At 43.3% G+C, this 26,111-nt stretch overlaps 1 pseudogene; it reads left to right on the top strand.

The window, feature by feature from the left end:
• Positions 1-6,815: 6,815 nt before the first annotated feature.
• Positions 6,816-11,242, top strand: LOC147603995 (serine/threonine-protein kinase BRI1-like 1 pseudogene; annotated as a pseudogene).
• Positions 11,243-26,111: the final 14,869 nt, after the last annotated feature.

Below are 26,111 nucleotides of genomic sequence, written 5' to 3' on the forward strand. Positions count from 1 at the left end.
TAGAAATGTGGCTGCAATGGAGTGTGACCCACAACAAGTCACGTTCATTTTGAGCAAAGAGTGACTGCCCTAAAAGAGTTGCCTGATGAGTTCCAAATCAAGTTCTGCTAACCACATATTGGTTTAACACATTCCTACAACAACTATGTCCACACACTTATGTAATGGGCACCCACACTATATTGAAGATCTCGTCATTTGATGAGGGAAATGCCCTAAAGACACTCCCAAGTATTGAGCTTCGAAGGAAAGATAAGATGATATTGGTTAATTGGCCAAACCATAGAGGAAAGCCTTGTAACTATGTTTTGGGCGCCGCGAGTCACTTTACTCTCGGGTGGCCTAGTGGGAAAAGGCTTGGAACTATAAAAGCCAATTTCTCTTGTTTGTAACTCATTCTCCCATTAGGGTTTGGGAGTGATTTAGCGCTAAGCACTTGTTCTCTCATGCTTCCCTCTTGCTTCTTCTCTCCCTCTGGCTTGAGTGATTAGGCTACCATTGTGATAATCTTCCATGGAGATCCCACATGATCTTTGCGAGAGAGAGAGGTTGCACCACTTGTTAGATTACAGAGCAATCGCCTTACTCTAACAACTAGTGTGCGAGGAGGGCGGTGAGCGGCTATGGTGGAGCTCTTGAGCTTAGCTCGAACTCGGTGGATAGGCAATTCCCATGGCACCTTAGGGTGATATTAACAGCAAATTGGCACCGCTGCTGGGGAGCGCCAATCTGCTACTTTTCAAAGTCTTCTTTGATTCGAATCTGACGGGAGTCTCCATAGCCTAGTGGTGCCAAGTAAAAAGCTATGGCATTCGATTTTTTGTTGTTGGATTTGTTTTGTTGATTTTTTTTTTTGTTTTTGTTTTGATTTTGTGCATCTAGCTTGGGGTTGGGAGTAGGATTAGCAAGTGTTCAGGCAAAAAACTAGAGATTTGGGTGATTAGAGAGCTCAAAGAAGAGGGTATATGCTTAAACATAGAGTGTTTTTTGTTAATTTTTTGCCTTTCTAAACATGTTTTGTGTTAGATTAGTGTACATAGGTAGCCAAATGCCTGACAAATTTGGTTAAAGACCTCTAGGTGGAATACGAAGTCTCCAACTCCATGATATTTCAGCATAAGTTTGAAAATTTTTACCCACATAGGTTGTGTATGTGATGTATGTGGGTGCTAAGCTCGAAATATTGAGTTATGGCTCAAGGAGAGGTGGTACGTGGGTGGGAGGTGGGAATAGATCCGATGTTAGAGGGGGAGATCAGTGGGTGTGCTGAGGGCATCTATTCACGTCGGGGTGCATGTAGTAGGGAGGTGCACCACTAGAGGAGGGCTCTTCATAAATCGTTTCACCCTCACGGCCAAACATGTTTGGCGTGGCAACCACATGTGAATGTGCTATGGTGGTCGTGTCGCCCAATGGAATAGGGGCACTTGGGGCATGCAACCATGACCGAAAGGTGTCCATGGTGTGCAGGAAAAGCCTAGAAAAGCTTCAATGATGCGTGTGCGAGCACAAAATAGGAGTTTGGCTCTCTTTTGCCTTGCACGTGAATGCACCCTTAAGGTAAAAAATGATATTTTGAGGGGTTTTATGCATGTAAAAACGACTCTAGTGAGTCGGGGAGAGAGACCATAAGCACCTCTAAATATTTAGAAATCTTAAAATTTTTAATTTTTTTCCCGAGAATTTTTTTGGGAAGGTACGTCCGTCTATATATACTTAAAAGCATACGCCCGTACGTTTAGGAAGGTATGGTCGTGTGGCAAAGTTTTTTTTTTATTAAAAAGTTTTTTTTGGGTGGTACATCCATATGCTTAGAAGCCTACGCCCATATGCTTAAAAAGGTATGGCCGTGGCTTTAGGATGGTACGGCCGTGGAGCGAGTTTTTTTTAATAAAAAAATTTGGGGGGGTACGTCCGTACACCGCCCGGATTTGAATTTGGGGGGAAGGTGGTTGTTGAGTGGGGGATAACTAAGATCCCCTCATTAATGCAAGGTAGGTGGGAAAAGGCTAAAGTTAGAGACAAACTCTAAATTAGTGGTTTTTAACCAATTTAGAGGCACTCTAACTTAACTAAAGATTAATCCTTCTTAATCCCACTATTAATCACCTTTTAACTCTCTTCTTTGCTCTCTAATTACTCTCTTTAATAGTGAGGATTTTAGGGATAGAGATTTGATAATTAAATTAGAAATGTTTAGGACAACCCAATGATGTGATCACTCCTAATTAATCTCTCTAATTAGGTCTCTAATTAACCCACTCAAAAGAGAGAAAACTAGGTAAATGAGACCTAATTAGAACCAATTCTCACTAATTGTGAGCTAATGTGAGTGGACTAGGCATGGAATTAGGTCAAGGCAAGTGTTTAGAACACTAGTGCTACTCTAATTACTCCAATTGCAAGCAATTAGGCTCAATTTTTTGACTTTTTGCTCTCTTTAAGTTTACTAATCACACTAGATAATAAATTAGTGATAATTAGTGAAATTTAAGAGATTGTTTATGATTTTTTAAGGTTTTTTTGGTGAATTAGGGTTCTATCTAACATTCCTATTGATTTGACCCTTATCAATGATATTTCCAATCCTTGGACCCTCAGCGCTTTCAAAGCAGTGAGAGAGGCCTTCATTCTTGGGTTTTTACCCTACGGGCCCAAATGGAGCCCCGTCATCCAACTGTTCCAATTGGAACAAAAACTAGAGGAAACCTTACGCAACTACATTGCACACATTAAGTACCTCGATTTGCATTGCTAAGAGAGGAAAAAAATTGAGTAACAAGCACTTAATGAACCGTTTGCTCTTGGGCTTGCACAATCCAAGACTTCACGACCACATGTTGGTAAAGGACCAAGATGTTGGAGAGATTATGGATCTCTTGTGGAGAGATTATGGATCTCTCCAACATCTTGGTAAAGGACCAAGATGTTGGAGAGATTATGGATCTCTTGTGGCCTATGAGCTTGATGTTAGAGAGATAGAAGAAAGAGCTATAAGTACTCCTCCGGCCGGTGGAAACTCAGAACGAATGCAAGAAGAGGAAAAGGATGCAGAGGAGGAGCTTGAGCCAGAATACCCTATCCTTTCATAGAGTTCTAGATAGTTCTTTTGTTGTGCTTAGAAATTATTGTATCTAAGAAATGGTTTTTAGTTCACTCTAGAAGAGTTTTGTCATAGGGTAAACGTTTTCACATTTGAAATCTAAACTTCTTCTTCATTTTGGTGCCCATTTTCTAGTTGGCAAATGACTATAGTTCGTGGTTTTTGCTTCCCTTTTTTTTGAAGCTTTTTTGTTACAAGCACGATTATTTAAAGTGAGTTCCTTTTTTGCAACATGTGAAACTTGTTCATATTGAACTTCTACTTGCTATGGTTGACACACCAAGATCAATGGTTGTAAGAAGATTGTAGGTTTTTAAGTTATGCTTAGATAGAACTTTTACTTACTATGGTTAATACATCAAGATCAATGGTTGTAAGAAGATTTCATTGTGTACACATTAACACCATGATTTCTTTTCTTGTATACTTAAGAAGTTGTAATTGTCTTTAGGTTTCTCTATAGTGCCACGCGTACTATTAAATTTTTCTTGATTTTGTGTATAGAAAAACTTGTGAAATTTCTTATATTTTTAAAATACACTCTTAAACTAAAAAATTTAGAGAGCTGATTGTACTTTGTGCGTATCTCTCGGGAGGTTCACCTAAAAATATGTAAGTATATAGCACGTACCTTCAAATGAAGGGGTTTTTTAATTCAAAAATTTAAAGAAACACATTTACAAAAGGGGGATTTTTAATCAAATTTTTTATTAAAAAAACCCATAAGTCCATAAAGAAAAAGGGGCCATTTTATTCATGAAAAATTCACAAGTAAGGGGTTTTTTAATACCCCTTGATGAACGCACGTGATACATAGGGTTTCTTAGTAGTGCACTCCATGAGGTGCATACACATTTCAAAAAACAGTCGCTTCTCAAAACCTTAACCAAATATGGATGACCTTTTATAAATGTGCACTCACGACTCGTGTACATTTTTCATGACTCACTTTTATATGCTAAATATGATGCCACCACATATGCCAAGTATGATACCACCACATATGCCTTTTAAGAGGCTAGTCCCACACAAGAGACTTATACATACTACCAATTGTTCAAATACATTGGAACCACTTTATTTAAGGCTTACATTCAGTGCTAGTTACTCAACCACCTAGAACTTGTTTATTCCCACATTATCCACTATTATTATTTAACATTTTACTCCATATAGTCTACAACATTTATATGAACTAAACTAAACTAAGAAATTAGAAGCATGTCGAACTCAAAGAATACGGACTAACACATTGGAGAAATATCTTTATATCAATTTATATTGAACCAAACCACTCCCTAAAGGCTAGAATTAAAAATGTACTTAATCTTTTATGAATTTATGCTTTGGATTAATAAAGCTACTTTGTTACAAGTCTACAATTAAAAGCTCAAATGATTCCATGCCTATACTTTTTTAAAAGAAAAAATTAAAACCCCAAGAATATTGTTTGTTAAAGTTGTTCATTTTTTTAAAAAAGTGAAAAATGTGATGTGATCTTTGGAAAAGTTAGTGATGGCTAGTAAGTTGTCACATAAGATAATGAGATATGCTTACAATAATCAAACATGTAAACTAAAATGTAATAAATTTTGTGTTGGATGAGCTAGACTTCATTAAATAGCTTGTACATATTGGTATATTTATGAGTGTGCCTCTATTTAAAGCATTTCACAATTCTAATAAACTTGATATATTAAGAAGACTCATATTTCTTTTCTTTGTGTGCTTACATAGATGTCAACTTAGTTGACTTGATTGTGGTAGGTCGTTGGAATCTTTAGTAAGTTTCATGTCTCAATTTTGTGAGCCACACTCGCTCAAGTAGTGGCTCAAAGAGCCACACCCACTCAAGTAGTGGCTCAAAGAGTCATATTTTCATTTTAGAAGTGTTGTATGAAATTGAGGCTACTATACATATTATAAAGAGCCTGATTCTACATACTAGACGTGAATAACACTTTTTCTAGTGAACAAGTTGGCTAACAATTTTCAAAGTTGCACATGATATCCCCTAAATATCGAGGTAAATGTCTCCATTGTAGATAGTGTGTAAAAAAGACTATTCTTTAGTACTTCAAGTTTGAAACCTTCAAAGTAATTGACTAGTTTAATCTTTTGATGGGAATTATTTTTCCAAAATTTACTCCAATTTTTTTATTTTCAAGTAAAAAGTTTCATGTGCTTTTTAGTCTTTGTTCATTTTTTGAATGTAAAGAAGTCAATTTATAAATTAGGCTCATCATGGTCTAAAATTTTAAATTTTATGCATTGAACACCTGTCTTGTTACGTTATCTTGTTGTATTATTACATATCATTCTCATTTTTTAATAATGAAGAATAGGATATGGTTTGTGAGAACACACATTGTTTCTCCTTGTCAAGGCTTTCATTCTCACAATTAGATTCTTTCTTTAAATAAATACCACCACTACATGCTAGCTTATGACTATTGTGTCCAACTCACACAAGATTCTTTGCCTAGATGAGGTCTAGTTAACATTATATTATCTTTTATTATTGTATGCTTAGCATATTGAAGTAACTTTCGGATGGATAAGTGTGCATTTTAAATCTAACAGAATATCATGATTGATATTGTTAATTATAAATACTAAGTGTTGAGTGGATTTCTAGAAGGTTGAGTGGGTGTTTCCCATCCAAGAGAATGTCATCTTTATTTAGAAAACAAACTTAAAGTGAGAAATAAACAACCCCCTTTCATTAATGTGTGCTATACACTAAACGTGGAACACATATGATGTTTTTAATCGTAACAATTTCTTCCTTGTAATGATGTATTACTTAGTCCTCTTTAATGTTGTTTAGTCATCTTTATAAACAAGATATGCCTTGAGGTGACAAAGATATGCTGAGATATTAAAGCTCACAAAGCTAACATCATATATTTGCACATGGAGGAAAAGCCATCAACATAATTTTTTGACATATAGATCCATCCCTTCATAGAATTTTAAAAAGGGGAATGATGATGTAAAAGAAAGTCAAAAGATTGAAGCTAATTCTGCTGCATATGGTGATCATACTCCATATATCAATATATTATAGAAATTGGAACCTTGACTTAGTAGAGATGTTCACATGGTTTAGGAGGTACACTCAAGAGCTCCATACACTCTAGTTTCTAAGTGTTGCACTTATCCATACATTCTGAGGACTAGCCTTAGCAATATCTCCCATGGGGTCATAAAGACCGGCTAAGATCGGACAACCCTCGTTGGCACCGCCCGCACGGCCGGCCTTCCACTGTTGAGCCCATGTCCAAGGGGTCTTAATGACCACGTGGGAGGCACGACTAGGTGGTGGGACGGTAAAGAGTCAAATACATAGATACAATGAGCTTTACCCATTGCTACTTAAGGAGATAAATACAACAATAAAGTGTGTACCTTCCGTAATGCCTTAATAATTGTGAAATTGGATATCCTCGTGAAAGAAACCCAAAGACCAGGGAATTGGCTTAGGAGATTGTGACGTGGAAATGGCAATAGTTGGCTCCTCTCGGACATGTTTGGATCCTCTTACATTTGGTTGGCTCCTGGAGTTCGAATCTCGGACCCACGAAGGCCGGGGATGCACACGATGAGAGAGAGAGAGAGACAGAGAGACAGAGAGAGAGCACGTGATATATTCTCTGGAGAACATGGTGAGGAGTGTGGACAGTTCTTGAATTCCGGTGCTCATGTGGTCGAGCAGGGTGTTGAATACGTTAAGAGTTGACCGCGACAGTTCAGTTGGTTTTTGTATGCAAAGAAATTGAGGCAGGGACGTGTGGTCGGTCGTGCGGCAAGCATGGTTTGTAATGCGTGCAAGGCAATTGTGGTACTTGTGGTAATGCTGAGTAGCCATCTATAATCGATTTGCTCTCTCTCTCTCTCTCTCACACACACACACACACACACGAATTGTGTATTTTAGGTGATGATGCAAGAGAAGAGATAATACTAAATAGCTGCTAATAATGGGGTTTGGGTGGCTCTTATTGGTGGTGTTAACGTTGGGCGGGCTTGCAGCAGCGGTCGGAGGCGGCATGGATGCTGATAGGAGGATGTTGCAGGCTGCAGACGAGAAGGGAGTTTTGACGGATACGCAAGCGTTGATGAGCTTCAAACAAAGAATAGAGAGGGATCCACAAGGGGTTCTCAATGGGTGGAATGTGCAGATGAGCTCCAATAGCTGCGATTGGTTCGGTGTCACCTGCGCCAACTCCCGCGTGGTTGCGCTCAACCTTACTGGCTGTGGCCTGGTGGCCCCTTTGCCCACAGCCGCCCTAGCGCCCCTGGACCAGCTGCAAGCAGTGCGCCTCTCCGGCAATGGCTTCTATGGCTTCGGCAGCGAGCAGGTGGTGGCCTCCGCATGCAACACGCTCACCTCCCTCGACCTCTCCTCCAACAACCTCACTGGCAGCTTCTCCAACCTCTTTCTCCTGAACTGCAATACCCTCACCTACCTCAACATTTCCCGCAACGTCTTCCGTGGCCGCTTCCCCGCCAACGTCCTCGGCGACGGCAGCTCCCTCCGTTGGCTCGACCTCTCACACAACAACCTCTCCGGCACCCTCCCGTCCGACCTCTTCCCCCACTGCGGCGCCCTCTCTTGGATGGACATATCTGGTAACAGCCTCTCTGGCAGCCTTCCCTCCGGCACAGCCCAGTGCAGCACCCTTGAGCACTTAGATCTCTCCTACAACCTCCTCAACGGCACCTTGCCCGCGGATCTCTTCCCGGTCACCACCGCTAGCACGACCTCAAAACTCACCTTTCTTAGCCTCTCTTCCAATGAACTCTCAGGGCTCCTCCCCAACATAGCTAGCTGCGCCAACCTTGCCTCTATGGATCTCTCAAACAACCATTTCACAGGCCAAATCCCCACCTCCATAGGTGCGTGCACTAGCCTCCGCCTCCTCAACCTTTCTTTCAACAACCTCATCGGTGATCTCCCCGCTTCCTTATCCAGCTTAAGTAGCCTCGAACTCTTGTATCTCTCTGATAACAACCTCACAGGCCTCATTCCGCCCGAATTCGGAGACTCCCTCCTCGCCCTGCAGGAGCTCGATCTATCCGCCAACAAGCTGGTAGGCACCATCCCCACTTCTTTCTCCAATTGCACCTCTCTTCATTACCTGAATCTGGGCGACAACGGTCTCTCAGGAGTTTTCCCAGAGGGCCTGGTCAGCCGCATGCCTTCCTTGCAGACGCTGATCATGAGCTTCAACAACTTGACGGGCTCTCTTCCGGCTTCTCTTTACAACAGCAGCTACTTGGCGAAACTAGACCTTAGTGCAAACGGGCTGACGGGAAGCATCCCCGACACTCTCTGTGGCCCTGTGTTAACGCACCTGCTGCTGGCGGATAACGATTTGATTGGGTCGGTGCCGCTGGGCAGCTGTACAAGCCTCATCACCATCGATATGAGCTGCAACTTCTTGGGAGGCACTCTCCCGGCTTCTCTGCCGGCCTTGCCGTACTTGGAAGAGCTTATATTGTGGGGTAATCTCATAGAGGGGGAGATTCCCCCAAACATTTGCAGCGCAGCAAGCAAGCTGAAGAAGCTGGTTCTCAACGTCAACCTACTCACAGGCACCATTCCGCCCACCCTGGCCAACTGCAGCAGCTTGGAGTGGCTCACTCTCACCAGCAACCTCCTCACGGGCAGCATTCCACCGGAGCTGGGATTCATGCCCAGAATCAACATGCTGCAACTGGGCAACAACTCTTTGTCCGGCACAATCCCTACCACATTGGGCAACTGCAAAATGCTCATATGGTTGGATCTCAGCAGCAATCAGCTGGAGGGCAGCATTCCGACAGAGCTGGCCAACCAGTCAGGCAAGGTGATCAAAGGCACGCTGGGCGGCACGAATTTCGCATTTCTCAAGTACCTGGTACGTCCAGGATGCGAGGGTTTGGGCGCGCTGCTGGCGTTCGTAGGCATACGACCGGAGAGACTGGACGAGATTCCCAACTTCAAGCGCTGCAACCTCACCCGCCTCTACCTTGGAATTCAGCCTTATTACTTCCCCGGCCCTGCAGGTGGAAGCCTCCAATACCTCGACCTCGCAAACAACAAGCTCAGTGGCACCATCCCAGAGCAGATCGGGACCATGAAATACCTCCAGGTGCTCTCCTTGTCGTACAACGCCCTCACCGGCACTATCCCGTCCAGCTTAGCCAATGTCGTGCGCGTTACCATCGTCCATCTGGACCACAACAATCTCCAAGGGACCATCCCCCCTGGCCTTGCAAACCTCGGATTGCTCAACCAGCTCGATCTTTCCAGCAACAACCTCTCTGGCTCTATCCCTGCCTCCGGCACTCTCTCCACCTTTCCTCCGTCGGATTATGCCAACAATCCCTACCTCTGCGGGCCGCCCCTCCTGCCCTGCGACGCGCAAGCTCCCGATTCTGGCGATGCTTCGGCGCAAGGGATATCCGCCAGTTCTAGCTCCGGCGAATGGTCCGGCGTCTCCATAACCATGGCGGCTCTGGGCACGTTCGTGTTTGTGATGGCGTGCATGTGCGGGCTGGCGGCGTGCTTGCTAAGCAACCACCACCGCATGAGGCAGCATCTGCGGGACTACTACGTCGAAAATCTCCCCTCCAGTGGCAGCGGCAGCTGGAACATCTCGTCTGCCGGTGAGCCACTGAGTATCAACGTGGCCACCTTCGAGAAGCCTCTCCGCAAGCTCACCTTCGCGCATCTGCTCGAAGCCACCAAGGGCTTCAGCTCGGAAGTCGTCATTGGTCGCGGGGGCTTCGGCGACGTGTACAAGGCCACCCTGGAAGACGGCACAGTAGTAGCCATCAAGAAGCTCGTCCAGTTAGTGGGTCAGGGCGACAGAGAGTTCATGGCAGAGATGGAGACCATAGGCAAGATAAAGCATCGCAACTTGGTGCCTCTGTTAGGGTACTGCAGGGTGGGCGAGGAGAGGCTGCTGGTGTACGAGTACATGGAAGGCGGCAGCTTGGACAAGAGGCTTCACGGCAATATGCAGAACATAGACGAGGCTCTAGTAGATGAAGGGGCTGACGCGCCAATGGGGCTGAGCTGGGACATGAGGAAGAGGGTAGCACTGGGGACAGCAAGAGGGTTGTGCTTTCTCCACCACAGCTGCATCCCGCACATCATACATCGAGACCTCAAGTCCAGCAACGTACTTCTCGACGACGCTCTCGAGGCCCGCGTGTCCGACTTCGGCATGGCCCGCCTGGTTAGTGCCTCCGAGACCCACCTCAGTGTGAGCTCCATCGTCGGAACTCCCGGCTACGTGCCCCCCGAATACTGCCACAGCTTCCGTTGCACCACCAAGGGTGACGTGTACAGCTTTGGCGTTATCCTACTCGAGCTCATCACCGGTAGGCGACCCACGTGGTCCTCCTCGGCAGTATGGCCTGCTAAGAGTCCCAATGCTATCACCACCACCACGTCGGACCTCGACAACAACAAGGTGGTTGCCCAACAAGAGCATGACGAAGGTGGAGTTGATCTAGTGGGATGGGTCAAGAGACATGTAAGAGTAGGGAGGGAGAGAGAATTGCTTGACGAGGAGGTACTCACAAGTGGCAAATCTGTGATTGAAACGGTCGACTTGGAGAACACGGAGAAGGAGATGAGGCGCTACCTAGATGTTGCATGTTGGTGTGTGGAGGAACGGCCTTGGAAGAGGCCCAATATGTTGCAAGTCATGGCCCTCTTCCGTGAGCTCCACCAAGACCTTGACCCTTTCCAATAGTTCCCACACACATTTGACTTTGCCAGACTTGTTAGAGGTTGTGTGTCATATCCCTTTTAGAAAGAGAAACAATTCTCGTTCACCCCACACCACATGATATGAATAAGGTTCATTACTAAGATTTGAACCTTTTTTGTTTACCACACTTTGGGGCTCATATGCATAGCATTCATAAGCCAAATACAAATTTGTGTATACATCTTGTTTGCCGAGGATTTGACCATGCATTCTTTAGTCAGCCACAATGGCATGAGTTAAAGGAGGAGTTTGTTGGTATAAGCTTGCAAGCCTAGAGCAAGTGAACTTCTCTCTTCAAATTAATTTGGTGCACTCACACAAACAAGCGTTAGAAGATGTCAATGCACTACATGCATGCATCCATGTGCACACCCACACATATGAGAGAGAGGGAGGGAGAGAGGGAGGGAGGGGGAGAGAGAGAGAGGGGGGGTTCATTTGGGTGTTGTTAGTGGGGGATACATCTCGAACTATGTAAGATAGCACATAAGGGACATTGCTTTTTCATAGGGCTACAAAGCGTCTACATGCCTATAGCGTTTTCAAATGAAAAAGAGAGAAACACATAAGGGGCGAGATTTTAGGATGTGTTCTATTATACCCCTTGAAAGAAAGATCTATATGGGGGGGCTTTTGTATAACGAGTTGCCAAGGCTATCTGTAGCCTTCTTAAAGGAAACAATCATGGAGCATCATTGTGAAAATTTTATTCCTCATGGAGCCTATCCACCCTATCAACTATAGCCTCATATCCTCATCGATAATGAAGGAAACATCGTTTTTTAAATGAGAGAAGTATACTTTATCGAGGAAATAAATTTTTATTTACATCACATAAAGCATAGTACATGTGTTAGGCTGTTGCCTATGGCCACTCTTACTAGCAAATTTTTGGCATGCTATTGTTTCTAAAAGTCCCCCTTAGAGTGTTCATATCAAATTTTCTTTGAATATTTTCTAGGTGGAGCATCGTCTCACATTGAGCTCTAGATATTTTGATGTTAAGAGCTCACCTTAGCCTATGCCGAAATTGTAAGAGGATACATGCAACGGTCACAAGAAGCAGGATCTTTCACACAACACAAAACTTGAAAACTCAAATTGCACAATAATAGAGATAGAGAAGAATATTGTATTACTAAATTACTGAAGTGATATAATAGATGGCCAAGCTCCACACCCGTGTGCTCCTGTGAATGAAGCTTCGATGGTCAATATGGAACTACTAAGATGGAGGTTGTATGCTAGTAGACGCTAGGGAGTAAACTCATAGTGATGACTTATAAACTACGTGAAGAAGAGACTAGCCAATGCAATATGAGGGTGGAGCATTGATATCCAACACCCCCCCTCTCGATATCCACTCGAAGGTGAACTACCTCTGTGGTATGTTGAGTTGACAAAGCTGCCACTCCATTTGATCCATGCTAAGAGATTTTGTGATAATGTCTCCACAATTTTGTGTCGTGTAGTAGACCATTTCAACCTCCTTGAACATCATGAGCTTGTGCACAAAGTGATAATGAATCTTAAGGTGTTTTGTGCGAGCATGAAACACATGATTCTGAGCAATGGCCACTCTAGTTGTTACACTGCATTGTTGTAGGCTACTTCTGCACAAGTCCCATATCCTATAGAATCCTCTTAGCCACAGTGCCTCACATGATGCAAAGCATGCAACTTTGTACTTAGCCTCCGCGCTGAGATGAGAGTGCAACAGTGGGTTGTTTCTTATTGATCCAAGAAATGCATCCCGAACCAAGAGAAAAACAATACCTAGTTCGAATCACTCATCCACTTTGAGTCACAAAAGCCACTAGGAGCCTTGCCCATAGCATAGGTGATGTCGTACTCTTGAGTACCTTGGATATATCGCAACACCGATGTCCAATGATTCTCCCAAGGCTCATTGTTGGAGAACCTGCTCAAAACATGAATATCAAAATTGATGTCTAGTCTAGTATTACACAAGAAGATAAGGATACCAACCAATTTCCTATATAAGGTCTCATCCACAAGGTTTGAGGTATCGTTGATGGACAGCTTTAGATCAACCTCCATTGGGGTACCAACTACATTCACTACAAGGGATCGGGCTCATACCCGCGCTCCTAGCCACGGAAAATGACGTGGAAAAAAAGTAGCGGGCCCGTGTATCAGTGCATGTATCATTGCGGCCAGAGACATGCGTGTAAAAGTGCATGTATAGAGCAGTCAGACGTGCTGATACGAGGGCTTATACACGCGTTTTGTCAGTTTAGCTGCGCTTATACATGCGCATTCACAGAGTATCCGCGTATATACACGTGACTTTTACAGAGTTGACACGTCTGTACACGCAAACAGAGAGCAAAAAAAAAATCCAGAGAGTGCTATTTGGTACCTGAATGTTGTTCCAGCATTCCAGCACCCAATAGCACTCTCTGGATTTTTTTTTTGGGTGCATTGCACCATCCACGAGGAAGATTTAGTGCATTGTCATTACACGATTCAAGAACGACATGAATGCATACATTGTCAATACACGATTCAAGACAGACATGAATGCAATACTATCAATTCACAATTCAATATTACTATCAAAATTTTATGTAAACATATATATACAAGGGAGTCCATATGTCGAAGTAGCCCATGGCTTTAATTATAAACAAATATATACAAAATCAAATTAGTTTGTCTAAAAAAGCCCATGGCTTCAGTTACAAAAATATATATACAACCACATCCTCAATATGGAATGCAGGGATTTCATTAACGTCTTCATAATTTCGTGATCACGTTAACAAAACCTAGTGTTAACATATTAAAACTTGTGATCACAATGTATATTCACATGACCTGAGAAATGACCTGTCGGAACCCACTACTCCAGTAATACCTCCGGGCATTTAGCTTTCCCGGCGGGCCCGCCGGGAAAGCTAAATGCCCGGCGGGCCCGCCGGGAAAAAGAAGAAAGGCCGGCGGGGTACTATTCTGTATATAAACACTGCCCGACACCCATCGTACAACTTTTGGGAAGATAGTCTTTGTTTTGGGGGCGTGATATCTCTCCTCAAAGTACTTGTAGAGCTCTCGAGTTGCTAGAAGTGTCCTCTTGGGAAGAACGTCCTTATTTTAGGGGCTGTCGTCTTTCCTTGTAGGCACTCCTAAGGCTATTGAGCCACTCGTCCTTAGTTCTTTGAACTGGGGGCAGGGTGTGGTTCGTAGCTAATACTTGCGGAGATTTAGGGACAAATTTGGAGTCATTCAGCTTTGCATTTGAGCCACGTACGTAATCTACCTCATTCTGCTTTATGAATGGTTTGATGGAGCCAAGAGTCCTGCTTAGGGGCTTGTATTGGTTCTTGATACTTGATATAGTTTAGAGTAGACAAGGGTCTATTGTCCTATACTAGAGTATTGGGCAAGCATAGATCTTTGATTTTTTTTGTGAATGTTAAAGAAGGTCTATTGTCCTATACTAGAGTATTGGGCAAGTATAGATCTTTGATTGTGTAAAGTATCCTTAATTGGGTACAAAAGGCATCCTTCATTGGGAGTGCAATGTGCATGATAGTTTCGAAGTAGTTTTGTAGTAAGACCTTGCAAGATAGTTTGAAGTAGTTTTGTGTTATGTGATAATCTTTTGTATTTGTCAAGATAGTTTCGAAGTAATTTGTTTGCTAATGTATGTTTTGTTATACGTGAGTGATTTGTTGTTTTTTCATTTGTGTATTCATTGTTATACGCTTGGTTGAATAGGTTATTTGTTGAGATGGAGGACAATGTTGGATCCAGTGGTACCTCCAATAGAGTCCAAATTTCAAATAGCAGGAAAAAAAAGGCACCTGGGATAGAGTGGCAATATGCAATTAACGTTGGTGATCGATTCATAGATTAGGAGTGCAAGCTATGCCATGTAGTAAAATCAGGTGGGGCTCCTCGACTAAGAGAACACTTTTTAGGCGGACCGAAGAAAAAGTCATGTACCCACCCCTCTGCACCTATAGTGGCCAAACGCATAAGAGAAGAAATTCAAAAGAAAGATTCAAGAAAACATGACACTCCTACCGTTAATGTATCAAGGCAGCAAGAACACTGTTGTTCTAATCATCAAACTCCCGCTACATCGCCTACTTGTACCCCGAACGGCAATGTGCAACCAGAAAGTAATCTACCCAGTGCATCTTCTTGCAAGCGAAACTTTGACGTAGGAAATATACCCATGCGTCAAACTTCATTGCAAGAAAGCCTACGTCAAGGTCGACTCGATGACGCACAACTCGTCCTCGTTGAAGCGATTTACTTTTCTGGGAGTGCTATGATGATGGTGGACAGTGACCATTGGAAGAGAGCATGGAAGAAAATTAGTGAGTTTGGACCAGGGTTTTCACCGCCTACGTACCATGCTATGCGAAATGATCTATTAGAGAAATGTTATGCGTCAGTAAAAGAACGTGTACAAAGAATAATTCTTAGCAATATAGAGCTTTCTGGATGTAGTATAGTAAGTGATGGATGGTCTAATGTGCAAAGAAAACCATTAATTAATGTAATGGCTATTTCACCTAGAGGTGAGACTTTCATCCGTGCCGTGGATTCAGCTGGTTCAATCAAAACTGGGGCTTACATTGCTCAAGTCATTAGCTCTGTGATAGAGGAAGTGGGTGCCAAGAATGTAGTCCAAGTCGTCATGGACAATGCAAAAAATTGTAAAAATGCATCCAGAATCCTACAGCGACAATATCCACATATTTTTCCGGTAGGATGTAATACTCATAGTTTGAATCTTGTATTAAAAGATTGGTATAAATCTGATGATACCAAATGGTTTGCCTCGATCGTCGACACTGCTCGCCAGCTTGTGAAATTCATGCTCAAGAGACAGAGAGTTTTAGATATGTTTCGACCTGGCATGTCAGTTATGTTAAAGCTTCCAGCGGAGACTAGGTTTTGCACTCACTTTTACACTTTTGAGTCTCTTCTTAGAAATAAAGATGCAGTTTGTGAAACATTTACATGCATGGCATTTCATGACTGGGAGAACACTCAACTTGAAAAAGTGAAAGAGAAAATCAAAGTCTTGAAGGGAGCGCTTACGAGAAGAAGTTGGTGGAACAGTGTGATGGATGCATACCATGTAATGATGCCTGTTATGTATGCTGTACGAAGTCTTGATCAAAGAGCGCCTAATCTCGGAAAAGCATGGATGCAATGGTGGACTGTCCAGCGGAGTTTGGAGTGTCCTGAGAAATTAGAGCATTCAGTGGTGGAAAAGCAATGGCGTGTACCATTCTCCAGTAGACAAAGAAAAGTTCTGTTGAAGTACTTTCATGCTAGATGGATTGGAGCGCACTCGCCACTGCACAGTGCTGCTTACATGTTAGATCCTGAATATTGGAATATGGATTTGATGTCCAACGTTGAGGTGGTGCAAGATTTTTATAAAGTGGTAAACACTTTCTATAATAATGATGATGATCGTGTACAGTGCATAAAGGAGATGACCTCATTTCGGTTGAAAGAAGGTTTATTTTCCAACTCCCTTGTTCAACAAATGGCTAAAGAGCAACCTGCATGGAAGTGGTGGATGATGAATGGTGGTGAGCATTATGCTTTATTGCGCAACCTTGCGATGAAGGTTCTAAGTCAGTGCTCTTCAAACTCAGGCTCAGAAAGGAACTGGAGCATGTATAAATATATTCATAGTACTATTCGCAATCGACTTCTTGCAGATCGAGCAGATAAACTTGTTTACATGTACTGCAATGAAAAGATCTTGCGAGACATTGAAAGCGAAGAGTATGAAGAAGATATGCCCAGATGGATGTACAATTGTGATGATGTAGTAGACGAGAACTTTGATGTTGGACGTACGTTGTGCACCACCCTTGAGATAGAAGACAATTTAGACATTGACTTAGATGAGCTTAATTTAGCAGACGAGAGAGTAAACGGTGAAAGAATTTTGGAGCAAGATATTGACATAGAGGAAGAAGTCACTTCATTAATTTAATAAAAAGTACTTGTACAAATGATCATATTTGAAGAAATTATCAATACAAAAGTAGGATTTGTTTTTCTTAACTCTCATCTTGAAATAAATTACGAATTGCACTCGGAGTTGCATCTAAAGGTCCTGGTGGTTTATATTCGCTAGCCATGCCGAACACTGTATAAATACCTTGATTTATTGGGACACTGCACAATGCACATGTAGAAGTATTTTGCATTTGTCTCACTAAACATATTAAGTGGTAGTAGTGTCCACATGGTAGTATATACTGGCCGCTCCACCCATCGAATACTTTGTAACATACAGGACATTGGGAGGTGGAGGAACTTGTAGCCTCAGCAGAAACTCCCACAAGATCAGGATGTATCAAAAAATGAGAGATGTGGTTTCCTTGGCGCACAGGAGCAATACGTGAAGAGATGCTCTGTACATCTTGGCTGATCTTTGTTAGCTGCTCTTGAATCCCTCTATTGGCCGGGGGAGGAGTTGACGCTTGAGTTAATCGGTCAGCTTCTTTCTCCTTCTCTGCTAACTGGGTCCCTAAGCTTTCTTTAACCTGGTTTAACTCCAGTCCAACGCCCTCCACCATGAGTGCAAGTTCTTCTCGTGTAAATGTCACTGTCTCTTCACGAATGTCGTGGGTGTTGACAGTGGCCTCTCTGGAGGCGAAGTCCACTGGAGTTTGTAAGATAAATTGAGCATATAACATTTTAGCAAAATACAGTGGAGCGTCGGCGTTATGGAGAGGACGTCCGTACACCTCCAAGAAAATGCGCTCGGCATTAGTTTTGATATCGTTGTGGGTGCACCGAGAAATCTTCCATCTTCCCTTCTTAATTTCGCCATGTGGACATGGCCATATTTCCTTTATCATCTCTGTAGTTACGCGTTTGTTTATGTCTTTCCACTGGGCATAAGTTGGATTTGTCCATTTCGATAACCTGCATGCTGTTCGTGTCGCTTCGCGGGCTGTCAGGCCATGTGATAGGGCCTTCATTCGCTCGTAAGCCTTCTTGGCTAACTCCTGATGCTCGTTCGCTTGCGCCTGCTCCATATCTACATGAACGTAAATGACTTTAGGATTTTAATGAACTGTAAAGATCAACGTAAGATAAATTTACCATTACTCTCAAAATCTTAAAGTCAAACACCACGAGAGGAGATATGTATTGCAAAGACTCGATGAAGTGTATCCACTTGACTCCAAAAACACTTCAAACAATGCTCGCACATCGAATTTTGAAGAGGAAACATAAACTTAAACACCACAGGAGGAGAGAGATGTTGCAAAGACTCAATGAAGAGAGAAACAAAATTTTGAAACATTGGACACATCAAATTTTGAAGAGAGAAACAAAATGCCATTCCTGAAACTTAATCCCTTGGTACTGTATTATTACAAAGTTGGGGTGAATGCCACCGATAGCTCTACAAGAGGACGTTGTGCCCTCGTAGGGTCAGTATTTAGTGATCTAAAAAATTCAACTACTTGCAAAATTGATTTTCGCTCATCGCGATTAGGCAGGAACATCCAATTTTTGACTCTATGAATAATAGTATCCATGGTAACTTTGTCATGGGAACTATTATCCATCCACAACTCTTGCACTTTCTTCCAGAAGTCATATAAAGTTTGTAATAAATATCCCAAGGCAAAAACGTCAGATGCAGGAGTGTATGCATCTGCCAAAAATGGATCATAAAGCTCTGGGGCTATCCACGGCCGTTTATTTCGCTCTCTGTCTGCGTAGGAGACTGCCTGTGCCACCTTCTCCGGGTTCTTATCTGCTTCAAAAACAAAATTGAGAGACACCCGTTTTTTGGGCGCTCTCAGCAGCAACCCCCAATCGATAATACCTATGCGTGGCTTTAGCTCTTTTGTATAATCCAACACTACATTAAAAGGATGTAGGTCGGTATGTACAATACCTGCCATATGTGCTGCCGCTACACCTTCCACCAGGGCATGCATAATATGTGGCATATTTATTACTACCTCTTTTATTTTTGAAAGTTCTAGATGACCTAAAGGGATATTATCAGGCGGGGGTTGTCTCCATCCTCGATCCAAATGAAAAATGGCTCTGGTGAACTCACTGAATCTGAAGGGAACCTTCAGAAGAGTATCACCAAGAGCGCCGCCATTATAGTACGGGAAAATTGTGATCCAAGGAGCCTCTTTTGTAAAGGCAATGCATCGGACAATCGATGGATGTAGCACTTGCATACCCTGCTCTGCTTGGAAGCTCTCGAACTTCGCGCTGCCTTCTCCTTTGTAGTGCTTTCCGCAAAAAGTGATGTGCTCCGGTAAAAATGATATACCTTTAATTGCATACTCTTTTACTGTTCCAAACACACCGGAGCCAATTGTTCGTCCTTCGTGAAGAGCTTCGTGCGGGATGCCAATAAGATGTGTGCACATAGAATTATAGATGGTACGATTAATGACACCTGTACCACTTGCATCTGCCTGACTGGACGTTGCAGCAACGTCCTGGGCAATTCGCACTCTTTTGGGGAGGGACTCTGCATCCAAGGCCTTCATGCGCTTGCTCTTGGCCCTTTGCTCGCTCCATACAACGTCCCATAACTGTAGATGTTGCATGTTGGCTTCAGGCGGGGCAGCATCTCTAAGATCACTGCACGCTACTCGCATGCTTCCCAAAATGGTTCGTGTTATGTGCTGATGGTTGAAATCTGCTATCTTCTGTCTATCTAGCAGCTCAGCGTTGCCTCCGCTTCGAAGCCGACGCTGTGCATTTTCCCATATTTGGTCTATGAGATCTCGCATGAGTATCTCAGACTCGTTGATCTTTTTGACGACATCATCAGTACATTGTGATACCGTGATGACCGCTTCAACGCGAATTGCTCGCAGAACAATTTTGCGCTCTTCGGGAGAAAGCATGTTGATCGTCTTCGTAAATCTAGCAAATGTCACTAAACACAAAAAAACAGAATATCAAACATTACTGAAATAAACATCAAGCAAACGTGAGAGAACAGCAACAAGTGTATCATTACTTATCAATGATCAATCAAAAACAGAATATATCAAACAATATTACTGAACTCAACATCATGCAATACATTATCGAACGTGAGACAACCGCAACAAGCGCATTATTACTTACGAAGTGTATACATTATCGAATGAGAGAGAGAGAGAGAGGGGAAGGAAGAGAGAGGTGTGACAGATAGAGAGAGGAAAAATTAAATGATATTTTTTATAGTTTTGTGAGTTCCTAAAGAGAGAAAAATAATGTTTTGTAATCCTAAAGCACTCCTCATCTACATACATATCGTGATAGAGAGAGATGTGAAGTGTATCATGAGAGAGAGAGAGAGAAAGAGTTGTGAAGTGTATCATTGCGAGAGAGAGAGAGAGAGAGAGAGAGAGAGAGAGAGAGAATTGTGAAGTGTATCATGAGAGAGAGAGAGAGAGAGGAGAGGAAGAGAGAGTTGTGACAGATAGAGAAAAGAAACATTAAATGTCATTTTTAATGTTTTTGTGAGTTCCTAAAGAGAAAAATAATGTATTGTTTTAATTTTTAAGTAAATAGAGGGAGAAAAAAGAAATTATTAAAAATTATGTGTATTTTAAAAAAAATAAAAAAAAATCATTATCTACACATCTATCGTGTTGTGAAGTGAATCATGAGAGAGATAGAGAAAGAGTTGTGAAGTGTATCATGAGAGAGAGGGGGGGGGGGTAAGAAGAGAGAGATTCATATTTTTCGAGTTACGAATCACGATATTATAAAATAAAACGTTTAGACAATATGATGTAAACTTTGATCCTTGAAATACTAATGCCGCGTTAGCAACCAAGTATCGCATGGATCAAACACAATAAAAACAATACAAGTCAAATCAAACAAATTTACGACATTTATTCGACCGCGTTAACGATCATATGCCGAAATACGCAAGCAAATTTACGACACTTTTTCGACCGCGTTAACGATCAAATGCCGCAATATGCAAAAAACATTTTATGCACTAGCGGACGACACCAACTTGCCGTGTTAACGACAAAATGCCGCCCGATTCTATGGGAATTTCAATAAGATACGAACATACACTGGCCGCGTTACCGACCATATGTCCGCATTTGACAAAGGGAAGGGAAGGGAAGGTGACATCGCCATAACGATACTATGCTTGCCGCGTTACCGACTAGTACCGCTACGGCGTGCCATACTTACCATAGGACACAGACTAGCCGCGTTACCGACTAAGTGCCCCAGGGTAAGCACCATTCCGAAGAATGGCCTTACACACACACACCAGTCGTGTGGTGGGCCACCCAAATCCTGCCGCGCATTGCGACAATGGGCGGCTGCCCGCACGAACTCACCCACACACACATCCCTCGTGTGGCGGACCACCCACATCCTGCCGCGCATTGCGACAGTGGGCGGCTGCCCGCACGAACACACCCACATACACACACACACACACACACACAAGTTTTTATTACCTGTGTATGCTGTCAGCAATGAAATCCCAAAGGGCCCCCCGGTCCCATATATATAGAAAAATGTACCCCGCCGGGATATGTGACGACCCCTCCGGGACCCGCCGGGTTATACCAAAAGCCCGGCGGGCCCGGCGGGGACAGCAAAAGCCCGGCGGGATTTTTCCCGGTTACCAGGTCGCTTGCCACCGGCTTTTTTGTGAACATGTTAACATGTGAACATGTTAATAACATGTTCACACATGTTATTAACAAAAAAAATTTTGTGATCACGTGAATATAAAATCCCTGATGGAATGTGATACTATAAGTCTGAGTACTACTCAGACCTAGATGATGACCCGCTGCTCCCTCCATGATCAGATGAGCTCACATCGGTATACATGTCCGATGAGTAGTGCTCACCTCCAGTAGGAGCAGTGGCGGCGGGTGGATCATCAGTGGTAGGAGCATCAGCAGGTGCAGCAACAGCTTGTGCCTGTTCAAGTAATATATCGTATATAAGTATATATATATGTAATTTGATAAACCAAAATCATTCGTTTAGAGTCACTCAAGTATCTATCGACCGTATGGTCTCATGGCCATCTCAAACTGTGCGTGTGTAATACGTCCCTCGGCTCTGAAGAGGGCCCACGTGTCACGTCTGCTATGCCGGCGAGCATACCCAGTATCGTGGGCTGTGGTTTTCCTCCCCATAACCCGTCGTTATATAATAATCAACACAATTTGTAAGATTAAAACAATCATAGAATCAATGAATTAAGTAAATAATCAAATAAAGTGGCAAGATACGAACTCTGCCTCCCATGACTCGACGCCGCCAGATCCGAAATGCGAAGATCCAATGGTCTCCATCTGGATCCGTCATGCCTCCACATGCTGCCTGCTCTTCACGCCACCCTCTGCTCATTTCTTTGCCTCCTTCCACTCGCGTTTGTGCGCAGTGGCAGGTTTCTCGGGTAGGATAGCCACCCGCAGCTACATTTAGCCCATCATCGTACGCGAGTTTCTTAAGGTGAGATCTTTTATTACTTAAGATCTCCCTTATTCGCGTCCTTCCCCATACATCCGAGAATGTCGCATGTGGGGGATTGGGGTACCGACGACTATGTACAGCATCTATCACCTCCCCAACTAATTGGCTATTTTGATCTTTAAATTTAATAAAACAATTTCTGTACAAGTTTGAAACTACCCTACGCATGTACTCCATTACCTCTTTCCCCCTCGCATCCATCACTACCCCGCCCCTCTCTGTCACATCATAGTAGATCACTCCCTCCACCTCTCTCACCTCCTCATCCTCACTATCTCCTCTAACTCTTCTCCCTCTATCTCCTCTCTCACTGCATGCCCTACTACCTCCCCCACCAAAGCACCCGCCGCATCCTCCACTCCCACTCTTCCTACTGCGGCGTTTGCTCTCCTCTGTACTACGGGTGGAGTCACGACTGGGGGATTGTGTACGTGACCTACTACCTCCCCCACCAAAGCACCCGCATCCTCTACTCCCACTCTTCCTACTGCGGCGTTTGCTCTCCTCTGTACTACGGGTGGAGTCACGACTGGGGGATTGTGTACGTGACTGTGTATGTGACTATGGCTGTGAGGGAGTACGTGATGGTGGCTGTGAGCCCTGACGTGATGGTACCTGGGAGGGTGTGCGTGAGTGTGTCTGGGGGACGGGGTATGTCTCCTCGATGGGCGTGGAAGAGGAGAAGCTGCATGCCGTCTCGCTGGACTCGCAGGCATAGACTCGCAGGCATAGAAGGCAGTGGAGTGACATGGATACTCAGGGGCGGGGTATAGATACCAGGGAATCCAGGAGGGGGATGGACATACATGTACCCTTTAAGCTCAACTGGACCAGGATGGCGCCCAAAATGATTTAGCATCTCTATCATCCAAGTGCCATCATCCAAGTGCCGTACGCAAATGGATCGGATGAAGAACCTGGATCCATGAAGAATCTGCAAAAATAAAAGTATATACATGAAGGATCCATGAAGGGGATGGCGATAAGAGCTACTATAAGAGGCGATAAAGGGGATGGTGATGCCGGGAAGGGAACCACTCTATGTATCAAAGCACAAAGATGAAGATTGAAAGCACAAACTTTATGCAGCATCTTGATCAAGGTTGTTCCTATACATGCTTGATGATTCCCCATGATGACAACATGCAAGCTAGCACATATGATTTTGTGAAGGCAAGCCATATGCAGATGGGATCATCTCTCTCTTGAGCTGGATCGACAAGCAAGACACGCAAGCATGGGTGAACTTTAAGGATAAACACAGTCGCATGTAAAAACCCATCCAAATGCGTGTATCTGTGCGCGTGAACAATCTGTGCAAACAGGGTATACACAGACATACACGCGCTCGTACACGCCGCCTGCGCAAAAACTTTTTTGAAAATGACCGACCGGACAAATCTTTCTTATAAAGAAAGCCCAGACTGTCACTATCGTTCACAAAAATACTAAAGTAGGCACGACTAGAGAAGGACGGAGACAATCGCATAAACAAATGGAAGGAAAGAGACAGGACAAAGGACAAACTGACTCACCTATGGAAAAGTGAGTCTTCTTTTTGGCTGGTTTCCTTCACCCGTGTCTGCTCCTTGCACCCATGTCTGCTCCTTGCACTTGGCTTTAGTTCTCTGTTGGAAGAGGGAAGACTTGGCGGCGACACTCGAAGGAGAGGAAACATGGAGTTTGAAAATGGTTTTTTGGAGAAGGCGACGGGTTATTTTAGGTATAGACAGGTGGTCGCGTTGTCATGCCATGGCACGTCTATGGTGTGAAACCATGCATGTGAGGCCATCAAATACAAATCCAGATGCATGGGGTTAAGTGCCATGATGAGTCATTATATGATGCCTGAGTGCATATGTTCATATTGTAAATGAGGTTCAATAAGATGAGCTGAGGCTCAGTCAGGTCTCGAAGCCTCTGACAGTGTGGTGTGAATTGTGGAGTTTTTTATGCTTATGGAGAATTTTGGAGATAGCAGACACCTTGTGCCTTGATAGGACTGGATTATGCTTGTGGGTTTGGCTGCTTTATTGATTCCATGAGATGGTGAAATGCTCATAAGCCGTGCCTATCATGGTTGAGTTGATATTAATACTGACACAGAGAACTTTTATGGTACATAATGGTCGTGGTCTTGATCATATGCTTTAGATGGCAAGGTCATATGTGTAATAAGGATGCCAAATGAAGCTTTCTTGATGTGGTGTGGGAAACCTTAGCAAGGTTATGGTGTGAAGAAGGTTGATTTTTTTAATGGTTATCACTTGAAAAATATATGCGTGGAATGGTAGGCGCAGGGAAAAAATTCAAAATGGGAAAAGCGTATTTTTAGCTGCAAAAGGTGGTGTGGGGGCCGATTTCCTCGCGGGAAAGAGGAGAAAGACCAGAGAATTGCAGGCGGCGCAAATCGGAGTTTGGGGGAACATCTGCAGAAACGCGAACCAGTGTGATATCGACCAGAGATTTTCATTTCAAGGATATACCTACTGTTCATAGCTTGTAGGTGCTAGAAATGAAGAGGGAAATGAGTACTACATGAGGAGATGATTTCGACTAATTCCATGTTTTCTCCAATGCATGGTCTGCGCTAATGCGACTGTTGCTTCCCGCGTATTCTCCATCGCGTAGTCAGCTCTGAAGCGACTTATGAGATTAGCAAAAATAAAATCAAAGTGTAAATTCATTCGAAACGTTCAGATAAGTTTTTTTTTACTATTTCTTTTGATTTAGAAAAAGGCGAAAACTCTTAAATCCTTAAAGGATTTGGAAAATGAGTAAAAAGCTTTGGAGAACAAGTTAATGGTTTTGGAACTTGGTGTTTTGTGGGAAAAAGGTATCTAAAGCACATTTAAATCACGGGAAGTTGGTCTTGCTTCTGCTTGATTGAAGTTTTGGAAATCATGAGCATGTTATAGCTATGCCGTATGCCATCTTTTGCTTGTGAGATGTTAGAATATTAAAGCAGGTTTTCAGGTGATAAAGAGCATCTTGAAATGATGGTTTTGATGGCACTGGATGTAAAGAATGTAAATGGTCACATGTATGTTGGAAAAAATTGAAGGTTATGTTATGCCTACATGTGATTGGTTCAAAGGATTTGGAGAAAGGAGTCAGTGAATAAAGGGACAAGCACTTGGTACGCAATTTTGTGCAATCATCAGGATGAATTCAAGGATGTATTGAGGAGAATCGACACATGTATATGTCATTGAAAATGGAGATGTCCAATACTCCTTGGGAAATTTTGTGTGCGAGTTTCCTTGTTAGATTTGGTACCTACTCTCACAGCTAGAAGTCTCGTACTTTCCTGGCTATACTGCACACGTCACGACAGCTTTTTGGTGAACCCGACGTGAAACTGCTGGGGTGAGAGTGTGGTGAAATATACATGGAAGCTATGGCTGAGAATTCTGAGGTTCAGGGGGTTCATTTTGACCCCGGAGTTATGCAGATGTTTCAGATGTTTACCATGTACATGCAACAGCAACAAGCTGCTGAAAGGGGACAAATTTCCACGACCAAAGCATTACAATCAATTGTGAAAAAGATGGATCAATTTGATGGGAAGAAGGACATCACAAAGTACCTGCGCAATTATATAAAGGAGATGGAGCTAAACAGGGTGACTGAGGAGGATATGGTTCGAAGTTTCGAGCTGGTGTGTGTTCCTGAAATAAGAGAGCGCATAAGAGGATTGCAGACAGCACATGGTGGCA

This window comes from Cibotium barometz, chromosome 62 (genome assembly GCF_041138505.1).
Source record: "Cibotium barometz isolate CiBa-2024 chromosome 62, ASM4113850v1, whole genome shotgun sequence".
Taxonomy (NCBI): domain Eukaryota; kingdom Viridiplantae; phylum Streptophyta; class Polypodiopsida; order Cyatheales; family Cibotiaceae; genus Cibotium; species Cibotium barometz.